The following is a 16,774-nucleotide window of genomic DNA, read 5'->3' as shown; positions in this document are numbered from 1 at the left end:
GGGCTAAAAAATCCATAGAAAATCAGTCATAATTGCCAATCAACTAGACCCAAATTAATCAACAACACTTCACGATTAATTAGGCCAAATTCAAACAAAGTAGCAACTAGCAAACACAATTTAGCTACATAACCAGATTAATTAATTCAAGTCAATAAATAGCAATTACCCGAAAAAAAAGGAAATTGGAGAAATTTAATCGAAATTCAAGCAAATTCTAAACATAAGAAGCAAATTAATTCGATCTCTTACCTTTGAGTGTTGTAGTGAGAGTGGAACGACGGACGAGCGGTGCTGCGGTGGTAAGGGGCCGTGACTGACCGTTGCGGTTGTGAGGGAGGTAGTGGCGACAGAAGGTGATGGCGCGTCGCGGATTTTAGGGAGTACAAAATCTATGAACACCAGATCTGAAGGAAGGAACTTAGATTCAAACAAGTAGACACCGGAACTGAAGGATATAACAGAGATACAGTGGCCGGAGTGAGGTGATGAGGGAGGAACTAAGGAAATGAAGGGTTTTGGTGAGGAAGTAGTGGGATTGAGGAATGAAAGTAGGCTAAAGTCAGAAAAAATAAAGGAGGAAATTAGGGCTTGCTATATATATGTAGGGGAAATGGGCTTGGAATCTATATGGGCTTAAACATTTCGGTTTGGATTGTGGTTTTTGGTTTTTTAGGACCCAAAACCGAATCCAAACCGAAAAAATTTGGTTTCAGGTTTTTGGAACCGATTAAAAAACAAAAAAAACAGTTGAAGCTCATTAAATATGTACAGATACCTCGTAAAAATTGTAGCGGCCGCGGCTAGACTTCTCCTCGGCATCTATCGAAAATTAGACAAGGGTAGCTCCTCTTTGCTGCGCTGCTGCTACTTGCTGCTAATTTACGAGCTTCTCTGTTATGGGGGTTGTTGTAGACTTGCAGGCGGTTTTGGCGACTAACTGTGCTGCATGGTGGTGATAGCTGGTGAATTCAGGAGCTGTGATGAGTGATGTTGATTGCGGGGATTCGAATGGAAGCAGAGGTGGTGCAATTTTGGTGTTGTCGATGCCGCTGCTGCTCGGGCTTTATGGTGGCTGCCACGCTGTGAGTGTGGTGGCGTTTAAGGTGGTTAATTAGAATGAGTTGCTGGGGAGAATTCGAGGGTTAATTTTTTAAGTTTTGATGAGTCTGACTGATCACAGAATAAAACCCGAGCCAAGATCACACTCACAATTAATATAATCAAAATAAATAATTAACAAGAATTAAGGAAAGACTTAATTACCTTTGACGCGTGCTTCGCTCGTACCCCAAGCTCTTACTTGAGAAAGCTGGGTGACAAGTGAGGTTAGCTAAGCCCGACCAAATACTTGAATAATTATTTGTGTTTAAAGGTTTTCTCAATGGAGATTCCTTTTCTAACACCTTACTCAAGTGGATTTTCCCATATTCCAACCTGGGTATTTATAGGGAAAATCATGAGTAAAATCGTCTTTTCCATCAATGTGAGAGAGTTGGTAAAATTAATATTCTTTCTTTATTTTAAAATCAAAAATAAAATTAAATATCCAACAACTATTCTCAACAAATGGCATATTTAGGAGAATGGTTTAGTAAGGACCACAAGGAAGGGAGGGGACCAAACTTGATTCCCAAGCACCCTAAATTGCGCACCAAAGCAGCCGGGCTGGGCTGCTGCTGGCCTTGGCGTGGCACGCAGCAGCTGCCTCGGCCTAGCTAGCTGTGTGCCTTGGCGCGGCTGCTGCCTCGGCCCAGCAAGCCAGGCACACCCAAGTGTGGGCGGCTGGCCTTGGCGTGCTGTTGTGCCCACTGCATCACACACAGCTAGCACCATGCTAGCCTTGGTGCGCTAGCACGCACCAGCCTAGGCTCGGCTTGGTGTGCTTGCTAGAAACCTTGGCTATACTAAATGCCCCTAGGCTTCGGTTTTAACGGGGCATTCCAATGCAAGGGGTATTTCGGTAAATTGTTGATTAATTAGTAATTTTACCGTCTCTTATTTTATTATTTCGACTCGACTATCGATTTCGACGCTCCAAGATCGAATTTCCGACGTCTAAATATTAATTACTCAAGTTACTCATTAATTTCTTATGAATTAATTCGTCGTGTCGGTTCGTTAGTTGCTTGGGTGTGACCTGAAGGATTCAGTCTAGATTAAGCTGTAATATTTAATTACTCATTAATATTACTGATCGAAAGCGGCCTCCACCTAGGCAATCTGATCACTTGACTTCACTGAATAATTAGCTTTCTAATAATTGTGAACCCTTTATCGGAATAATACACTTGTTCGAAGAACACCATTCTATCAATCTCCCACCTGTCCTTCTGGACAAGTGAGCTTTTAGTGTACAACCTTTTTCCTATGTCACTTAATGTCTCTTCTTGAAATATAAGGTAAGATTTATTCTTCATCCTTATTACGTCCAAAAGTGTTTCTCGATATCCGATTTTGACTGTAAAAAAACAGATTTTTGAAATCCATTCGAGCACGACCATGAATTTTCACAGTCTCGCCCTTTGAGAGGCCATGTAAACAACAAAGACATCTTCCCTATTTTAGTAGGGGACATTCCCAGTCTTGTAATGTAGATTCTCTTACTGATAGGACGTAGTCGTCTGAGTGTTTCTATTATAATCCCCTTTTACGGCAGACGCTTGACTAACATCAAAACGGACTAACCAAAACAAGAGAACTCACAGTACTCATGACCGAGGAAATAGGTTTCGATAGCCATAATGAGAAGTATACTTCTGACGATTTTTAAATCTCTTAAAGTATTCTAATAGGTCAATCCAATATGATTCTAAACCAACACTTGTGCAAATGATTCATGATAATCATGTCCTTGTAGCAAAAGAAACGGTGCTATAAATCAAACTTCACACTAATCTCAAGTGGTCATTAATCGTCCATCGTTTAAATGACCTTGATTAGGGATAATTTTCGATTACAATATTCAATGTTCACTTAATAGATGTTTCCTTATCAAGATTGGTCTTGATACCCTATTTTGAATATTCTCAGGACTCATTATTTAATCCTAAACTACAATTAAATAGCAAACGGAGTGATAAAATTTCATGAAATTAAATTACTCCAAATCTTGAATGGTTCTTCTTAGTGTCTTACATTAAAATGTTCAAAATTAATTAAAACACTAAACTGGGAAATTAAAGCCAATCTCCAACGTGCCCGATTCCCATTGCTTTAACGTGCTTATTGTGCTTCACTTGAAGTAAAGGTTAAGTAAATGGAATGGCTACTTTGTCATCCGTTCTGACTTTACAAATTCTGATTTCACCCTCTGACTTCCATTCTCTTATCATGTGAAATCGCCGCTTGACATTATTGATCTTCGGATATTTCCTTGGCTCTCTTGCCAGATTAATAGTACCATTATTGTCACAATAGAGGGATATTAGACCCTTGATAGAGGGTACAACATCAAGTTCACCAACAAACTAATGAATCCAAACAGCCTCCTTAGCCGCTTCAGCAGCTGCCAAGTATTCGTCTTCAGTTATAAAATCTGAAGTTGTGCTCTGCTTGGCACTCTTCCAACTAAATGCTCCTCTATTTAGACAGAACAATTATCCATATTGTGATTTGAAATCGTCTCTATCTATTAGGAAGCTTGCATCGGTAAAACCTTCAACAACTAATTCTTCTAAGTCATCATACACTAGGAATTTATCCTTATTCCTTTTAAGGTACCTTAAGATATTCTTAGCTGTAGTGCAATGCGCCTTTCCTGGGTCTAATTGGTATCGACTCGTAGCACTCAAGGCATACAATACATCTGGCCTAGTACATATTATGGCATACATGATCGATCCAATTAGCAAAGCATATAATATCTGATTCGTACTTTCCCGCTCATTAGGTGTCTGTGGACATTGCTTCTTTCTTAGGGTTATGCCATGTGACATGGGTAGGTGACCTCTCTTGGCCTCCTGCATGTTGAATCGTGCTACTAACTGTAGGGAATATTTTAAGCCATCCCACACTTGAGCCCCACTATGATCATACACTTAAGCATGGTAGCGTCTAATTAAAGGGAAGGAAGCTAGAGCAAAAGAGTCGCTAACAAGTTTTAGGAACTTGTAAACCGTTCGCAGGCTGAAGGCTACACCCCTTAATGATCCAGGAGATCGTTAACTCTAATAGGTCAGGAACCATGACTGGAAGTTTGGGGATGAAGGTACAAATCCAATCTAAGAGAGAAAGAACTTGCCCTATAAAATAGGCCTCTACTTTATTCGACTCGTATTCATGTGCGCTTTCTGACTTAACATGCAATCATTAGGTTAACCCTAAACTTGTTTAATCTATGTTGGTTGAATATTAATGCACAAACAAACTATTATTGGCGATCACTTAAATTATAATCATATTGTCCTAAACAAGATTATTAATTATCTTATTAAACGTGATTACAAGTACAAAGTCCCTTTAAACATGCTTAAAAGGTGTGATCAAGCAATAACAATATAAAGAAACATAATAATAAGCATAACCTTAATAATCATAAATCATGGCAATAATCATAATAATAACAATCATAATCATGTTAAAAATAAAGCATAATATTAATAGCAAGATCCTAGGCATGATACTAACAAGATTACAAATCCTAGCATGTCACTAAACATCAAAGATTAAAGATTTAGCCCTAACATGATACTAACACTATATTAGGAAAGAAAATAGGAAGCATCATAATAATCATACTTGATATTAGAAACTTAATTATTACCCTAAACATGATACTAGGTAGCAACAAAACATCCTAACATGATATTAGGAATCAACAAAATAATCTAAGCATGATTTTTATATCAAAATATCAATAAAACAATTAAATTACTTACTTTTATTCCTCGTACCTCTTTCTAATAACAAAATACCCACGTTAGTAACTTCAAGGAAAATATTAAAACAAACAATTAAATTAAATAATTAAAATAGGGATTTGGGACCAAACCCTCAGAAATATCAAACCTTTCACGTCTAGGGCGAAGGCAACTTCGAACTTGGCTAGGTGTGTCTAGTGCGAATGAGTGTGGAATTGTGTTTGTAAAAGGTTAGGCTAGAAAGAGGGAGAGAGAATAAGCTATAGCTTAGAGAGAGAGAGAAGAATTAAAGAATTCTAGTTATTGAAAACGGAGGTCAAAGGACCCTATTTATAAGAAAATAGTCCGGAATTGATAGAAAAGAGTTAGAGTTCGAAAAGGAATAAAACAACATCATGTCGCCAGGCGACGAACTTCGCGCCAGGCGCTGCACTGCAGCGCTAGGCGACGAACCTGTCGTCAGGCGATGCAAGAGATTTTAACACGTTTCAACACGGAATCTACTTCTCAATAAAAATTAAGTCGTAAAATCCGTGTTAGGGGTAAAATTGTATTTTCATAAAAACACTTATTATGTTCCAAGTAAAACTCTAAAACATAATTATCAATCTTAATTCTTTTAGGATCTAAGAGAACCTTCTAGACAATCCTAGAAGACTATAATCAATCCTAATAGCTTTAGGAATGATAATTAATAATAGGCCCTCCTCTACATGATTGGGCCGCATATATGAACCAAACCGAGCCCAGTTTAGTATTTTGGCCATAACTTCCTCATTATTTATCGGAATTGGGCTTATATTATATCGTTGGAAAGCTCTTTTCAAGTCCCATCCAGCCACACAATTATTTGACCCTTTTCATAAATTAAACTTAACAGAACTGGCTATTTTAATAAAATAGAGCAGGTTTTTGAAAACAGAAAGAAAGATTTTTTATAAAAACTAACCGCAACACTAGACTTTTTATAATTTCACCTCATTCAATTATGATTCAACGCAAAAGGTATTCATCACTAGGTTTGGTTTTGGGGAGACGCAAATGGATGTCTACAGTAACTTATCAATATAAGTACTTTGGGTCAATCCAATCATCCTTTTCAATCTATCCCTATAGATCATGATACCCAATATGTAATAAGCCTCTCCCAAGTCTTTCATTGAAAAACACTTTCCAAGCCAGGCCTTTAAAGACTCTAACATTGGAATGCTGTTTCCAATGAGCAATATGTCATCGACATATAAGACTATGAAGGCGACATCCATCTATAGACACCTAATTGTGTCTCCCAAAAAACCAAACCCAATGATGAATATATTTCACGTAATTTAATTATCAAACGAGGTGAAATGAGAAAAGTCTTATGATAGGGTTCTTTTAATAAAAATATTTCTTTCTGTTTTAGAAAATATTTCTTTTCTTACTCTATTTCATGAAAAAATTACAATCCAGTTTGTTTTGATCCATTATAAGGGTCCAATAATGCTCTAGTTGGATGGGGCTAGAAAAGTCCTTTCTAACGATATATTATAAACCCAATTCCGCTGAATAATGAGGAAGTTATGCTTAAGATATTGCTATTAGTATTATGCTTTATTAAGAGTATTGTTATTTTGAAAATTATTGTTATTATCATTGTTGCTTGATTATATTATTATTGTTATTGCTTGATCACGCCCTTTATGTGTGTTTAATGGGATTTGTACATGTAATGACGCTTAATAAGATAATTGATAATCTTGTTTAGGCTAATATGATTATAATTTAAGTGATCACCAATAATAGATTTGTTTGGGCATTAATATTCAACCAACATAGATTAAATAGGTTTAGGGTTTTTTTTTTTTTTATTGATTGTATGTTAGTCAAAAAGCACATATGAATACAAGAGGAATAAAGTACAAGCCTATTTTTAGGGCTTGTTCAATCTCTTTTAGGTAGGATTTGTACCTTCATCCCCGAATATCCAGTCATGATTCTAGACCATTATGGAGTTAGCGATCTCATGGATCGTGAAGGGGTGTAACCTTCACCCTGTGAACGGTTTATAAGTTCCTAAAACTCTTTGGCGAATCTTTTACTCTAGCTTCCTTCCCTTTGGACGCCACCATGCTTAAGTGTATGATCACAGTGGGGTTCAAGTGTGGGATGCTTAAAATATTCCCTGCAGTTTTGGCGACTCCACTGGGGAGGATTTGTATTTTAATTTATAAAATTTATTTTGGCAATAATTTAGAATGAGTGGATGAGACTCTAAAAGTTCTAAGTATTTCATGTTTGTAATTTTTATTAACATTATTGGCTTAAGCATAAAAAAGGTCCGCATTGGAAAGACAATCCGCAATGCGTTAAAAACATAGGATTTTTTACACGTAGGAAATTTGGGAAATATCCCTTTTTTCTGAACCCATATGTGTTCTACATATGGCCATAAACCTATGGGAATTCACGCTCCATCTACCCAATCGAACGCTCATGGAAACGACAGGTACAACCGAGTTTGTTTAATTTACCAAACCGTGGAAGCGAATTTAACTCGCGGGGTTCCATCCACTCGCGCCAACCCTTCCAAAGGTAAGGCTTCCGCGCGGTGCATCCGGACTTATAACCATGGACCCTCTTTGACTAACCATTATACTTGAACTTTAGAGAACTAGAGCCATAGTTAGGTTGCAAACTCATTGCATCATATTGTGCTTACTTGACTACTTGTGCATTACTTTCTTGTGCATAACCTACATGTGATTAAACTAACCATTCGGTTTGACTTATAATTATGAATATAATTAAATAAACTAACCAAGGACTAAAAGACTTCGCTTAATTAATTGGATAGTTAATTTGAGCTAATAAATATTACTAAAATCGAGTCATAGTTCCTTTAAGTCAACCCGGATTTTTATTCCCGTATACTGCACAAACGTCAACTTGTTTTGGTCATAGCCGGAGTTTTAGAAAGAATCATGATCGGAGTTAGATAGTGTCGTTAGTCTACTAACCCTAATCAAATTAACAATTTATTATACCTAAACTACCCTAATACGAGTATAGGGGTAAGTAAAGGGTCGAACCCAAAAGGACTAAGTGTATCAATCTATGCTAATTAGACTACTAGGAAAGCTTGTGAGGTAAGAGAGGTTCAATTAAACACTACTAAGAGCAAATAACTAAAACTAGGGAAAGTGGAATCCAATTACATCAATGCATTCAACAACATCAAACAATTAGATGAAAATGACCTCAATTAGGACGATTTACACATTTAACTCACTCTCGCGCAATTAAACATGTTAATAATCCTACTAGACTAATTCACTCTCGTGCAACTAGCCTAGCAAAGATATGGAGGAATTTAGGGTTCTCAAACAACTCACTTTCGCATAATTGATTGAAAACAAAATTAAAAGCATAGAATCAATTAGCTAGAAAGATTCTAATCCATAAAAGCATCATCCATACACAATAATCAAGAAACAATTTCATACTAACCACAATCAATCATCAAATTAATTAACATAACCTTCATCCATTTCCCTAGAACAAAACCTAAACTAACATAATGAACAAAAATATGGAAAACAAGGTAATATAATAATAAAAGCAAGAATAAACAACTAAACTAATTAATCTACTCAAATAAACAAATAAATAATCAAAAACAATAATAAATGAAAGCAATAAAGGTGAGAAAAAGTTAGGAAAACTCATTGAATTTATGAGAGGAAAAATCCACAAATTTGCTTCTTCAAAATCCCAAAAACTCCATGAAAAATCCAATCTTTCTCTCTCTAAACTACTCCTAACCCTAAGAGAGAGAAAATAAAGGCTAAACTAATCTAATCTAATCTAAAATAATGTTGATTGAAAGTTTTTTAGAGAAAAACCCCAAAGGGGGTATTTATAATACAAGGCTAAATAAAATAAAGTAAAAGAGAAAACTAAAAAGAAATAAAAACAAAACTAAAATAATTAAAATAACTAAACTTAAGAAACCAAAAAAAACAAAACTAAAAATAAAATAAAATAAAAGGGAAAATGAAAAGGAAAAAGAAAAAGAAAACAAAAACCAAAAATTTCCCAAAACAGTATATACAAAATCAGCTTCCTCATTTCTTTCTCTTTCGATCTTGGCTGCTCTGATTTGCATCACCTGCATCACCATCACCACGCATCAATTATCATAATCACCACCGTCAATCCTCATCGTCATCAATCAAGCATCAATCAAAGCCGTTCAATTCTCATTAAAAATCACGTGAAAAGCTCGTGATTGACCCACGAATGCGCGCCCGCACAGAGGTCGCACAGAGGTCGCACAAATGCTACTGCCTCGACTCTGTTTTGAACTCAATTGTGCGCGCTTTCTGACAGGGCTGCGCGGCCACGAGGTCTGTGTTGCTCCTTGCTGTGAATTTGGTTCGATTGGTGCGATTGGAGATGCGAATTGGTGGTGAAATGGGAGGTGAGTTTGGGTGGTTTCGGTGCGATTGGGAGGAGCAGGGTTTTGTGGGTTGGTGTCAATTGAGGTCAAGTGGCTGCGAATGGGTGATATCGGTGCGATTGGAGGCGGTTTGGTGATGTTGGGTTGCGCATTGGTGGAACGCGTGGTGGTGTAACGTTGGTGGGAGCAGGGGATTGTGGCTGGTGGTTTAATTGGTGTTGCGGGGTTTAATTGGTGAGTGTGTGTGTGGGATTGCGTGGGTATCGATTGGTGGCAGAGGTGTTTACGCTGGGTGGCTGGCGCGGCTGTGGTCGCAGGTGGAAGCTGGTCTGGTTGGAGGTGCTGCGTGGCTGGGATTGGTGGAGTTGCGATGTTGGTGTTGTTAGGGTTGTGAAGTGGTGTTGTGAGGGTAGGGAGCAGGGGAGAAGGAGAGTTGGAGCAGGGAAGATGTGGTGCTCGAGTGTGTGGTGGAGGATAGGGTGTGTGTGTGGTGGAGGATAAGGTGATAGCAAATATAGGTGAGGGGCAGCAGTTAGGGGGTGAGATGTGCTTGCAATGGCTCGGGTTCCAAACTTCCAATGGTGGTAATTTGACCTTGAAATCCGTGCTTTGACCCGCACACATACCTGCACACAAAAACAAACACGGGAAAAACGGGACAAAGACTAAAATAGAATAAAGAAAATAAAATAAAGTAAAGTAAAATACTAAAACTAAAAGAAATAATAAAATCAAAAGAAAATAAATAAAATAAAATAAAGAAAACAAACTAGAAAATAAAAGAAAGATAAGAGGAAAACGAGAAGAAAAATAATAACAAGAACCTAGACTAAGAACAAAAGAGAATAAGAAACATAAATAAATTACGAAATTAAACTAAAAACTAATAAAAACTACAAAATACTCAAATAAAAAGACAAAAGACGAGAACAATGAAATAATAGAAATAAAGGATAAAAAGGGTGAAATTATTGGAAAATAAGCCGGAATACGACTCAATAAACACCCTAAAAGTGACATAAAAGTCCCTTATCAAACTCCCCCAAGCTAACCTTTTGCTCGTCCTCGAGCAAATTAACATGAAACACGAAAGAAGGAGAATGATTTATTCAAGCAAAGCTAGAACACTTAAGGAGACAAGAATGTACACTAACTCACTTTCGTAGGAATCACGGTCACTTTTAGCAACTAATGACAAGCCCTTTAAACCACTAGATCACCCTAGAGGACGAGTGTGCTCTCGTGAGGGTGTCCTAAGAGTTTAACCCACAACTCTAAATAAAAACCAAGGCAAGGCAATAAAAAAGAAAAGAAAAAGAAACATAAAACGAGAAAGAAAAACACAATTTCATATTTGGACAAGAGATAGGAACAAACACTGATGGATGCAAACCTTTCTAAATAGACAAATGTATGCACGTTCTAAGATGTCAATGGTTGATTGAAACATAACATATGCTAAGCATAGAGAACTAATGAGGACTCAATCAACCCTAGCCCCAACCAATCGGGCCGCGTTCTCTCCACTAGCTTCAAATCAACCCTTAAGCTAGCTTCTCATGATTCCACGAAGGAATCGGAAAAAGATAAAGAAATGAAAAACTTTGAGAAGGTAATCCCGACATCTCAACTATGCATACTCTCTCCATAGGTTTGAAATCTATCTCCCTCCACCGTTCTTTGACTTAACCCCACTAAAGTCTAAGGGTCTTTTATTGGGTTGTAACGCAAGGCTAAGGGTTAAGGCGGGGTAAAAATTTGAAAATTTTGGTGATATTTCCTAAGTGAAGCAAAAGAGTGGCCTACTCTCAAAAACAATCTAAAGAATTCACAAAATATCAAACAAAAATATCAATAATGCCATCTCCTACAAGCTTACTCAACACTAACACACAATATATACAAAAAAAAATGAAGGAACGCTCCCCCCCAAGCTTGAACGAAGCATTGTCCTCAATGCTTAAACAAGGGAAGAAAACGAAACCAAATTAAAATATATTTGTGTTTATTTGTTTCTTTTTATTATTTTTTTATTTTTTTTTTTAATTTTTTTTTTAATTTTTTTTATTTTTTTTATGTGTCCTTGCCTTTTTCTAACCATGGACGGCTTTTTCTTGAAACTTCATTTGATTTTCTTGAATTGCATCTTTCTTCTCGAACTTTTTGCATATTCCTTTCAAGCTCAACTTTCAAATACCGTACTTAAACCAATTCACAAAGTTTTCTTGCTCATGATCAACACTCTCAAAACTCAAACCTCACATGCCTATGCTTCACTAACTAAAAGGGTTGGTAAACATAGGCCATTGGGTTTGTAATGCGGTTTAAACAAGAGCGGGAAACATTAGGCTCAAATTGGTTAATAAGTAGGTTGATGCAAAATAGAAAATCAAATTTGTAACAAAATAAAAAGAAGATAAAGAAAAATGAGAAAAGGTGCCCTTTTCCTCCCCTAGAGTGGCTCGGTCACGATCTTGGGAGCTAGAGGTCAAAACAAGGATTAAGACATGCATAGTCAAGGATCCTAAATAGCCGCTCAACAAGGTGATGAAGGCTAGAACAAATGAAGCTCACAAGGGATTATAACTAAACAAATACCAACCAAGGGTTTCAAATCCACTATAGAGAGCAACTCCATCTTACCACATTCCCGTGAACTAAGGCTTCATGGACCCCTAAAAGTTCTTAAACCGGCTACCTTAGCATATAGCATCCTAGAGTCAACCAATGACACTCTCAAACCGTGCATACATTTACCACTTAGGAAGAAAAACATTCAAGAATTCAAGTCCCAAAACAAAATGTCCAATATAAGAACAAACAAAACACATTTTGCCAAAATTACCTTGAAAGTAAACAAAAATCTTTTTGGAATTTTCAAAATATAAGAAAAGACATGGAAATACATATACTCAAGTGCATGGCATAAACGACCAACATTACCCTCCCCCAAGCTTGAATGAGACAATATACTCAAACATAAACCAAATAATCCATGGGAGGGGAAAAGAAAGAAATCAATCCAACAAACCAACACAAGTCCAACGAGTCACCAACCATTAGAGAAAGAGATAGGAAAGATGTTACCGGATATTGGTGGGTGTAAATACCCGCAAATGAACCAATTTAACCTTTCAAAGCCGATTTTCCTCTTGAATTGAATCTCGATTTCCATATGCTAGCAAAAATAGGCATCAAACTTCCTTGGTTCTTGATCCAAATCAATGCATTAGTGTATATCAAGCCATGTACCTAGCAAAAGGCAGACAAACATTTCCATGAGAGAAAAACTAATCTAAAAAGAAAAGAAAATGAAAGCAATAAAAGCCTCGGGTTACTTCCCGAGAAAGGCTTGTTTAACGTCCAAGCGAGACCGCTCTAGTAAATAATATTGCAACGAACGCAAGAGCTTATCAAATGCACTACTACACATTTCATATGATAACAAGTAGGCAAATGATGGGAGGAGGACGTGCAATAAGATTATTGCACATAAATGAGGAGGAAGATGCCAAAAGAAAGAAGAAAAATCAAAAGAAAAATCAAGAAAATAAGAAGAGAAAGAAGAAGAAAAATAAGGAAAAGAATAAAAAGGCAAAACCTCCTCAAAATCTTTTTGGGTGGCATAATCACCCATTTCCTCAATAATAGGAGGATGAAAAGGAAAAGTCTCATCAAAGAAGAGAGGGTCCTCAATAGGCTTTAAGACAAAAGAGGGGAGGAACATAGGATAGTAGGGGATGTGGTCAAATTTCCTTGAGAAATGGACATGAGGAAGGGGAGGAGAAACAATGGTCTCACAAAGCCTCACATCATCAACGAGGGCATGAAAATCAATCATAGAATCATCAAAAGAACACTCATGACTCACATCTCCCTCAAACAAAAACTCTCCAATAGAAACAACCTCATCCTCCTCTCTATCACAACGATGAACAACAACTTTCTCAAGATCCTCAAAGCCTAGAGTCTCTAAACCATGCATGAAAGGATAAAGGTTTCTCTCAAATTCATCCCTTTCCCATGAAGCATTGCCAATGAACTCTTTCAAGAGGCTATAATGATTTGTTACACCTTCAATGAACATACTAGCCATAACCTCAAATGAGTCCAAAGACTCATGGATAGAAGGGTCACAAACATGCAAGGTAGACTCATTAAGATGGGGAAGGGGGTTGGAAACCTCAAAATCGATATTTTCTTCATTAGAAACTCTTCCACCATCACTCAAGGGACTTTCAATCTCTCTTGATTGCTAAAACTCATCATCATCATCCTCATGAAATCCCTCATTCTAAATTGAAGATGGCTCACTCACATCCTCACCAAGGGAAGCTCTCAAAGGGGGTAAATAAGGGGAAGGATGGCATTCAAGCTCAAATGGGGAATGAAAAGGATCAAAATCCTCAAAAATCCCCTCATCACAAGAAAATCTCCCCTCAACTTCACACCCTTGGCCCACATCATTCTCAAAAACACTCTCACACTCCAAATGAGGTGCCTCACATCCATTTACATCAACCAAAGCACTCATTACTTGGGCAAGCCTCACTTCTCTCAATTTTTGTTCCTCTTGAAGCTCTTGGAGTTGTTGGGTGAGATATTGCATTTGAGAAAGAATTTGGGCTTCAATGTTATTGGGTTGAGGTTCATGATCAAAGTCAAATTGCACATCATCAAAATTAGCACAAACCTCATCAAAATGAGCATAAGGGGGAAAGGTGTCAATTTGCATACTTGGATTATCACTAGGCACATAAGAAGTATAAAGAGAATTCATGCAAAAATTAAAAGAATCTTGGCATTGAGAATAAAAGCAAGAAACATGCGTTTCTCTATCTAAAGAGTCCCTAGCAAACCATGTGAAGAAATCCCAAGCATCATGCATAGACAAATGACAAAATCTACCATTATTCATGTCCTCAACCATTCCCCTAGTATACTCATTCATGCCCCAATAAGCTATTCCACAAATATCATTAAGAGAACATCCATGGTAACTAAGAAAACCATCAAGTCATTCAAAGTAAGCATAAAAGGGTTCACCATCAAATTGAGGAAAAGATAAGCATGCCATTTTTATACAAAGAACAAAGAAAAGCAAACAAAAATCAAATTATATACAAGAACCTAGCTAATCTAATCAACACAAACTAATGAACGCCTTAGTCCCCGGCAACGGCGCCAAAATTTGATCGGAGTTAGATAGTGTCGTTAGTCTACTAACCCTAATCAAATTAACAATTTATAATACCTAAACTACCCTAATACGAGTATAGGGGTAAGTAAAGGGTCGAACCCAAAAGGACTAAGTTTATCAATCTATGCTAATTAGACTACTAGGAAAGCTTGTGAGGTAAGAGAGGTTCAATTAAACACTACTAAGAGAAAATAACTAAAACTAGGGAAAGTGGAATCCAATTACATCAATGCATTCAACAACATCAAACAATTAGATGAAAATGACCTCAATTAGGACGATTTACACATTTAACTCACTCTCGCGCAATTAAACATGTTAATAATCCTACTAGACTAATTCACTCTCGTGCAACTAGCCTAGCAAAGATATGGAGGAATTTAGGGTTCTCAAACAACTCACTTTCGCACAATTGATTGAAAACACAATTAAAAGCATAGAATTAATTAGCTAGAAAGATTCTAATCCATAAAAGCATCATCCATACACAATAATCAAGAAACAATTTCATACTAACCACAATCAATCATCAAATTAATTAACATAACCTTCATCCATTTCCCTAGAACAAAACCTAAACTAACATAATGAACAAAAATATGGAAAACAAGGTAATATAATAATAAAAGCAAGAATCAACAACTAAACTAATTAATCTACTAAAATAAACAAATAAATAAGCAAAAACAATAATAAATGAAAGCAATAAAGGTGAGAGAAAGTTAGGAAAACTCATTGAATTTATGAGAGGAAAAATCCACAAATTTGCTTCTTCAAAATCCCAAAAACTCCATGAAAAATCCAATCTTTCTCTCTTTAAACTACTCCTAACTCTAAGAGAGAGAAAATAAAGGCTAAACTAATCTAATCTAATCTAAAATAATGTTGATTGAAAGTTTTTTAGAGAAAAACCCCAAAGGGGGTATTTATAATACAAGGCTAAATAAAATAAAGTAAAAGAGAAAACTAAAAAGAAATAAAAACTAAACTAAAATAATTAAAATAACTAAACTTAAAAAACCAAAAAAAACAAAATTAAAAATAAAATAAAATAAAAGGGAAAATGAAAAGGAAAAAGAAAAAGAAAACAAAAACCAAAAATTTCCCAAAACAGTATATACAAAATCAGCTTCCCCATTTCTTTCTCTTTCGATCTTGGCTGCTCTGATTTGCATCACCTGCATCACCATCACCACGCATCAATTATCATAATCACCACCGTCAATCCTCATCGTCATCAATCAAGCATCAATCAAAGCCGTTCAATTCTCATTAAAAATCACGTGAAAAGCTCGTGATTGACCCAAAAATGCGCGCCCGCACAGAGGTCGCACAGAGGTCGCGCAAATGCTACTGCCTCGACTCTATTTTGAACTTAATTGTGCGCGCTTTCTGACAGGGCTGCGCGGCCGCGAGGTCTGGGTTGCTCCTTGCTGTGAATTTGGTTCGATTGGTGCGATTGGAGATGCGAATTGGTGGTGAAATGGGAGGTTAGGTTGGGTGGTTTCGGTGCGATTGGGAGGAGCAGGGTTTTGTGGGTTGGTGTCAATTGAGGTCAGGTGGCTGCGAATGGGTGATATCGGTGCGATTGGAGGCGGTTTGGTGATGTTGGGTTGCGCGTTGGTGGAACGCGTGGTGGTGTAACGCTGGTGGGATTAGGGGATTGTGGCTGGTGGTTTGTTTGGTGTTGCGGGGTTTAATTGGTGAGTGTGTGTGTGGGATTGCGTGGGTATCGACTGGTGGCAGAGGTGTTTAGGCTGGGTGGCTGGCGCGGCTGTGGTCACAGGTGGAAGCTGGTCTGGTTGGAGGTGCTGCGTGGCTGGGATTGGTGGAGTTGCAATGTTGGTGTTGTTAGGGTTGTGAAGTAGTGTTGTGAGGGCAGGGAGCAGGGGAGAAGGAGAGTTGGAGCAGGGAAGATGTGGTGCTCGAGTGTGTGGTGGAGGATAGGGTGTGTGTGTGGTGGCAGATAAGGTGATAGCAAATATAGGTGAGGGGCAGCAGTTAGGGGGTGAGATGTGCTTGCAATGGCTCGGGTTCCAAACTTCCAATGGTGGTAATTTGACCTTGAAATCCGTGCTTTGACCCGCACACATACCTGCACACAAAAACAAACACGGGAAAAACGGGACAAAGACTAAAATAGAATAAAGAAAATAAAATAAAGTAAAGTAAAATACTAAAACTAAAAGAAATAATAAAATCAAAAGAAAATAAAGAAAATAAAATAAAGAAAACAAACTAGAAAATAAAATAAAGATAAGAGGAAAACGA

This window comes from Chenopodium album, chromosome 7, assembly GCF_948465745.1.
Source record: "Chenopodium album chromosome 7, dcCheAlbu1.1, whole genome shotgun sequence".
In the NCBI taxonomy this organism is placed as follows: domain Eukaryota; kingdom Viridiplantae; phylum Streptophyta; class Magnoliopsida; order Caryophyllales; family Amaranthaceae; genus Chenopodium; species Chenopodium album.
The sequence above is the reverse complement of the archived record's forward strand: the minus strand, read 5'-3'. Positions refer to the sequence as shown.